This window comes from Cibotium barometz, chromosome 32 (assembly GCF_041138505.1).
Source record: "Cibotium barometz isolate CiBa-2024 chromosome 32, ASM4113850v1, whole genome shotgun sequence".
Taxonomy (NCBI): Eukaryota; Viridiplantae; Streptophyta; class Polypodiopsida; order Cyatheales; family Cibotiaceae; genus Cibotium; species Cibotium barometz.
This window is the reverse complement of record NC_141077.1, coordinates 31,963,090-31,970,504: the sequence shown is the minus strand read 5'-3', so window position 1 is coordinate 31,970,504 and position 7,415 is coordinate 31,963,090.

Genomic DNA, 7,415 nt, shown 5'->3' with positions numbered 1-7,415 from the left:
CATATTATTATAATACATTAATGTGTTGTTATCGTGATTTATAAATTTGATTTTAACACCATCCTAAAACCATCTAGAAACATGCATGTTTTTATTGTTTCTAAGATCCACACTCCCTTTCGTGGATAAGAACTACAAGATGTTACTTTCAATATGTTAATGTCATCTTGTACTTTATGGTAAATTATTAAGAATAATAAATGTGTTGACATTGATGTCATTATGCAAGACATGAGGGCATTATGAGGGCTACTTTGGCATATTTACATTAATAAAGTTGGTGTTAAGAAGGGAGTTACTGAGACACTACAAACAACTAGCAATAGTTATTATTATTTACATTAATAAAGTTGGTGTTAAGAAGGGAGCTACCGAGACACTACAAACAACTAGCGATAGTCATTATCCTCCCATTAGTAGTATAGTCCTTGTACCATTGATACTAGCAACATAGCAGTCAATAATTTGAGTAGTAAAGCATGAACTAGTGGTTTATTTGTAAAAGAGACATTTACCAAGGGCACAACACATAGTTTCATCAAATCTCTATAGAAGAATTAGCAACAGAAATTCAATTTTGTAATGATTTTCTTATAGTTTCATCCGATTTAGGATTTCTCACCACTATATAAAGAGGCCTTAGCATTGTATTATACAAGTTTTATGAGTTAGTCCAAGGTTGATATTTTCAAGGGTCAATCCAAGATTTTACCATCCTAAAAGTACACCCAAGTCTTCTTAAAGTAAAGTCATTTATCAATAAAAAAGAATTAGAAAGAACAATTGGAGTATGCACAGGCGGAAGCATAGACAAGGAAGAGAGAGAGAGAGAGAGAGAGAGAGAGAGAGAGAGAGAGAGAGAGAGAGAGAGAGAGAGAGAGAGAGAGAGAGAGAGAGAGAGAGAGAGAGAGAGAGAGAGAGAGCTCGTTGACAAGATCACCTTTATTATAGCATGAAGCTTTTTACAATGGCAATAGCCAGTAGCAAGGGAGCAATACAATGTGCTTGGATTGGATGATAACAAGTGAAAATGGGGAGGCCCCTTTTATAGTAATGTAAGGTAGCTGGCCGACTGCATGAAGAGCTTGGCCGATAGCCTCATAACCTACTAAAAAGAGAATCAATGGATAAAACCCAATAAATATGCATGGCCCCAAAACACAGAGATGCACAATATTCTAACACCCCCTCTGCAGCTCATAGTGTGCAAGAGTCTGAAGAAGATAAGCGATGAAGATGTAACCATGAACCCTCCAGTACTGGAATGCAGATACTGGAATCACCTCGGATAGAGCACCCACCAACCTATTTCCTCGAAACACAATGCCACCATGAATAGCTAATAACTTTGCTTGGCTCCGAATTCCCACACCAGTGTGCAATGAACTCTAAGAATAGAATGATGAGTTGTTGGACACACCGCGCCCATTATCCCCCAACAGTGGACTGTGAACACATCATGTCCCAAAACCTTGAACAATAAACTTAGAACAGATCCTATCCATAGCCTCTGCTACACCAAAGATGACCTTGTCTTACTAGATTTATAATGCTTGGAACTCTAACTCACGGTTCCCATACATTAGAAAATGGAGCTACTACTAGCCCCCTCTCCCGCCCACAAGCCTCCTTTGGCTGGAAGCACGTGGGGGAAACTTCATGTATACTAAAGAAGAACACCATCTTGGTCCTCTCGAGCCCAAAGCGCCTTGGGAGCCCTAGATGAGTCACTATAAGTATTTATATCACTGTCTTGTGTTGTGTCTTTGGCCTTCTTATGAGATGAAGACTTGCCCTTGGTCTTGTCATTCTTCTTGGACAAACAATCCTTAAACATATTTCCTCTCTTCCCACATGAGAAGCAACGGGTCCGACCTTTCTTCTATATTGAAGTAAATGCATGATCAGAACTATTAAGAGACACCTTGATCTTATCCTGAGAGAGATGAGGATGGACTCTTCTTCCAAGAGAAGGAAGCTAAGCTCATCAAAATCCAATTGAGTGGTTTGTGACCTTGCACCTCAAAGCCCGAGAAACTGCATCATACTCTGGGGGAAGCTTTGTGAGGATAAGTGCAGCCAACTGAGCAGACAAAGCAGCATCCATTACTAATAACCGGTCATGGATAATCTTGGCCTTCATGAGGAATGATTGCATAGAACTACCACCAGGAAATAACAGACCGTAGAGTTGCCCTTGCAAAGTAATTGCCCACATTGATGAATCTCGAGCATAGCGATCCTCCAATTTAGACCATACTTGATGTGCACTAGTAAGAGTTTGCACAGACGGTGAGACCTCCTTTGTAATGGTCCGCACAAGCACCGAGTGCGCCTTCGAATCACGATACTCCAAGTCTTGTAATTCTGCAAGGAATTCATCCTCCTGAACGTGGGTCCAATGCCTCGGGTTTGAGGATGCTCAGGCTTTTTCTCACTGCCTTGAACAATCTCCTACAAACCCTTATCTGTCTAACTTGTGCTCCTTGTTCGTACATGGGGGAGCCACATCCACAACAACAAAGTACACAAATCTCACCACTCCAAGACTCCTCTCAAGAACTTTACAATGAAGCCAGGCATGAAGATCAACCAGTTCCCTCTCCAATCTCAGAGAGAAAGAGGCTAGATAGCAGCAAAAATCACCACTCCAAGACTCCTCTCAAGAACTTTACAAAACGAAGCCAGGCATGAAGATCAACCAGTTCCCTCTCCAATTTGAGAGAGAAAGAGGCTAGATAGCAGCAAAATAGTCCACCAAAATGCACCAGAATTACCCAACTAAGAAGGGGAGAAGCCGGGGAAGGAGGAACTGTTGAAGCCACTTGTCATGCTGCACCACATGCGAAGAAAACACCCTCCACTACACTTCACCTTGTAAGAAACAACCTTCACACCGCAAACCACTACTGTAAATGCATGTAGAAGCAAAAACACAGCCAAAAGAAGCTTGCACCACCTTGATGCTTGGCAACCTAGCACAGGAGCAGGGTAGCCTAGAGAAGAAAACGCTGATGTGAGAAGCCTTCAGAGAAAGAAAACATAGCTATGATGAGAAACATGGCCACTGTTTTGATTGCTGGTGGAGAACGAAGAAAAAGGAAGGAACAAGATCGCAAAGTAGAAGGTAGTTGGGTACCTAAGCGATTGATACCATGTTGGAGTATGCATAGGTAGAAGCATAAACAAGGAAAGAGAGAAAAAGCAAATAAGAGAGAGAGAGCTTGTTGACAGGATCACCTTTATTATAGCATGAAGCTTTTTATAATGGCAATAGCTAGAAAGGGAGCAATACACTGTGCTTGGATTGGATGATAACAAGTGAAAATGGGGAGGCCCCTTTTATTGTAATGTCAGGTAGCTGGCCAGCTAACTGCACGAAGAGCCTAGCCGACAGCCTCAAGACCTATTAAAAAGGAGAATCAATGGATAAAACCCAATAAATATCACGGCCCAAAACACAGAGATGCACAATATTCTAACAAGAACCTCCTAAAGTACGGGTGTATCATTTTACCACAATGAAATTTACCTTGTATGGTAAAGTTTGGAAATGTTGTTTACCCAATTGGCAACCCAATTTGAAGGTTTTCTTCAAAGCTTTTATAAATGGTGGATCCAACATGAGATCCTTATGGTGCATGTTGGCTAGAGTTGTTAAACCCATGCTACCAAATCTTTCAAGGCGCATATGATTGATAGAGGAGTCAGCACATGCAATAAAAGATAAAAAGCTATAGGGGTTATGACATCAAGCTCCTTTGGTAACCACATTGCCATTCTTATCCAAATGACTACCCCTCTCCTTTGATAACCACATCGCTCTTCTTATCCAAATTGACTATCCCTCTCTTTTGCTAACCACATTGTCATTCTTATCCAAAATGACTACCTCTCTCTATGTGTAGTTATTAGTGATGATGCATTAGGTCAAGAAAAAGGTTTCATTGTTGTGATTGCATGTATTTACCACTTGGAAAGCATCACATGCAAGCTAAAAGTCTCTTTTCGTAGGTTGATTTCTAAATTATCTGCATATGTGTCTTTTCACTTTTCTCAAGGTGCAAGAATCCTTTAAAAAACCCTAAAATAATGAGTTATTTTCCCTTGAATTAACTCTTAAAATTAGGTGTATAGTAGCTTGGAGCACCTTTGAGAGTCCAAACTTTTCTAGAAAATTGTGAGATGCCAATGTAAAACCCTACTTTTTACTCTCTAGAACAACATGCAAAACCGTGAAATACCAATGCAAAACCCTAATTTTTCAAGAAAACTATGAAATAACAATGTGAAACTCTAATTTTATTCTCTAGAACAACATGCATGAAGACCTAGTATCATTCACGTGTGAATTGAGTTAGTTCATATAAATGAGCTATCATAATTCACATGCACCAGCTTTCATAATTGAGTTAGTTCATGTGCATGAGCTATCATAATTCATGTGTATAATCTCTTACTAAGTACATTAAAATTTGATAATCTTAATCATTCATTTAAGCATACTATACCTTAATTAATGAGCACTAACTATCAAAACTAATAAACAAGTTTATGCTTGACGTGTTGTTTTGAAGATTGTACTCGTTCAAGGCATGAAATGACATCATTTTAAGTGCATGAATTTTTATCAGTCACACCATGAGAGCTAACCATACCATTTTGCACATGTGTAAAGATAATTATTATGCTTAAGAAAACGATGAATCAAAAATCCAAAAATTGGTGTGAAATTACAATTATAGATATGAATGAAGTCTTATAAAATCCATAATTCATGTCGTGAAAATCAATTTGGTTCACATGCATAAACTATCTTGGTTTGTGATTAAACGACCTTTCATGTGTAGAACAAGATGTGTGGATATGGAGTCTAGTCTTAGAGTAGATAGTCTAGAATCGATTACTATCGACACACTTGGTGGTAGCTAACTATGGTATGGGACACATCTAACTTGGTTGTGAGAGAAAGGTGGTTTATGGTATTAAGGCCCAAAACCATCCCAAGTCTGATGAGACATCTCTACTCCTCAGTTTTGAAATTCCAAATGAAAAACTCCTCTAGTCCCATAAGCCTGGCGAGTTCTTCTCAATTTCATTGGCTAATTCAACTTTGGGATTCGTTCCTTTTTTTCGATCATAGATTTGTAGCATAAGGTCTCTAAGCGTCTTTATCAATTAATGAATCCTATGGGAACCTGTCTATATTTAAATCTTTCTAAGGTCCTCATAAATATCATTTCCTCTAATCGAACCACTCTTTAACCCTTTTTCTCAATTCTAAGAGCTAAACCTTGATCCAAGGTATACACATATCATATAAATTATGCTCTATATTTCTAGAATCCTCCTTCTAAGGATTTCTCTCTCTAAACTCTTCAGTTGAACTTGTACAACTCTCAAAGGAATTATATTTATCAATTTTCACTTCCAACATTGGGTGTGGGTGCACCTACACCACACCTAAAATCTAAGGTTAAAGGCCTCTAATTATATATTTCTTGCATTACCTTAGGGGTTGTCTCAATTAAACATATACCTTACATTTTATTTCAAGCTCCTACACCACACCTATCCTCCTTTATATAGAAAGGATTTAAAATCCATTTCCTCTAATTATACACTTCTTGCATTATCTTAGGGGCTAAGTATATACCTTATATTTTAAGTGAAGCTCTTAAGGATAATTTAAAATCTAAATTTAAGGTCCTATAGTTATACACTTCTTGCATTACCTTACGAGCTGAGTATATACCTTATACCTTCTTGTTTTTTATAGGTTCATTTCTAAATTATCCACATATGTGTCTTTTCACATTTCACAAGGTACAAGAATCCTTTAAAAACTAAAAAAAATAATGGGCTATTTTCCCTTTAATTAACCCTTAAAATTAGGTGTAGGATAGCATAGAACACCTTTGAGAGTCCAAACTTTTATCTCTTAAATACCAATTTAAAACCATATTTTTTATTATGTAGAACAACATGCAAACCTTTGAAATACCAATGTAAAATGCTATTTTTTCAAGAAAACTATGAAATACCAATGTAAAGTAAAAACCTAATTTTTTCTCTTTAGAACATGCACGAAGAAGTAGTATCATTCACACGTGAATTGAGTTAGTTCATGCGCATGAGCTATCATAATTCATGTGCATGAGCTATCATATTTCACGTGCATGAGGTTTCATAATTGAGCTAGTTCATGTGTATGAGCTATCATAATTCACATGTACAATCTCTTACGAAGTACATTAAAATTTGATAATCTTAATCATTCATTTAAGCACACCATAGCCTAAATTAATGATAATTAACTATCAAAACTAATAAACAAGTTTATACTTGACGATTATGCTAGTTTGTAACAAAGTGGAATGGTCTCATATGAATAATGGGCCCAAGGGCAATTGACCGTGCCCATGGACAACACTTATGATAGTGTGAAATGGGGGTCATGTATATAGGTCTCATACACCATACTTTTGATACCTTTTGATAATCAAGCTACACAAGCCTTTGCTTTCTCTTCATGTTCTAATCCTAGGTTAATCTCTCATGTTTACCTTAATCTTAGGCTAACGAGGAGCAATCTAGAGTGCCACTTTCTTTCATTGGTATCGGAGCCATGTCTTTGATCTGATTTTTTGAAATCTGAATTTCCTTCATTTTCTTGAACTTTCTTGATTTTCTTGGATTTTCTTAGAATTCTTGGTTTTCTTGATCAAGAAATGGGCAATGGTAATCTGGATTGGGTGAAATTGAATTCTCTTGAGCTAATTTCCAAGGTTTTGGGGCCATGGGTTGGCTGAGGACCAAATTCTGAGGCGGCCCTCCAAATTTTGAAAGAGGGGACCAAATTTGGGGGAACTTTTGCTAATCATGATTATCTTCCTTAATCAAAACGTTTTTACCTTGCTTTCCCCTTTGTGCTTGATTTTGATGGCTATGGAGTTTTCCTTGATGGCTATGGAGTTTTCCTTAATCAAAACGTTTTTACCTTGCTTTCCCCTTTGTGCTTGATTTTGATGGCTATGGAGTTTTCCTTAATGCTAGAAATCTTAGCCATTGCTTAGATTGGGAGATTGTCCAAGCTATAAGCTGGTTTTTATGCCTTCTTGCCCACAATTTGGTCGCCATTCATGCCTATAGGACTGTGGACGGTGGGTTGCACGTTTTTCCACACTATTTTGGAGCCAAACAATTGGTAAGTTTACCCACATGACAAGAAGGCTGCCCAGTCAAAAATAGCACATTATTTTGGCAAAGTGAGCATGGGGCTAGGTTTCCCATACCCTAAGCTTCCTATCTAGCCTTAGATCTTACCATCATTCGGACACCAGAGCCGTCCGCTATATCCATTTCTTCACTAGATACCCTGTTTCTATAAAAATTAGGGTTTCTGGACTGAACCT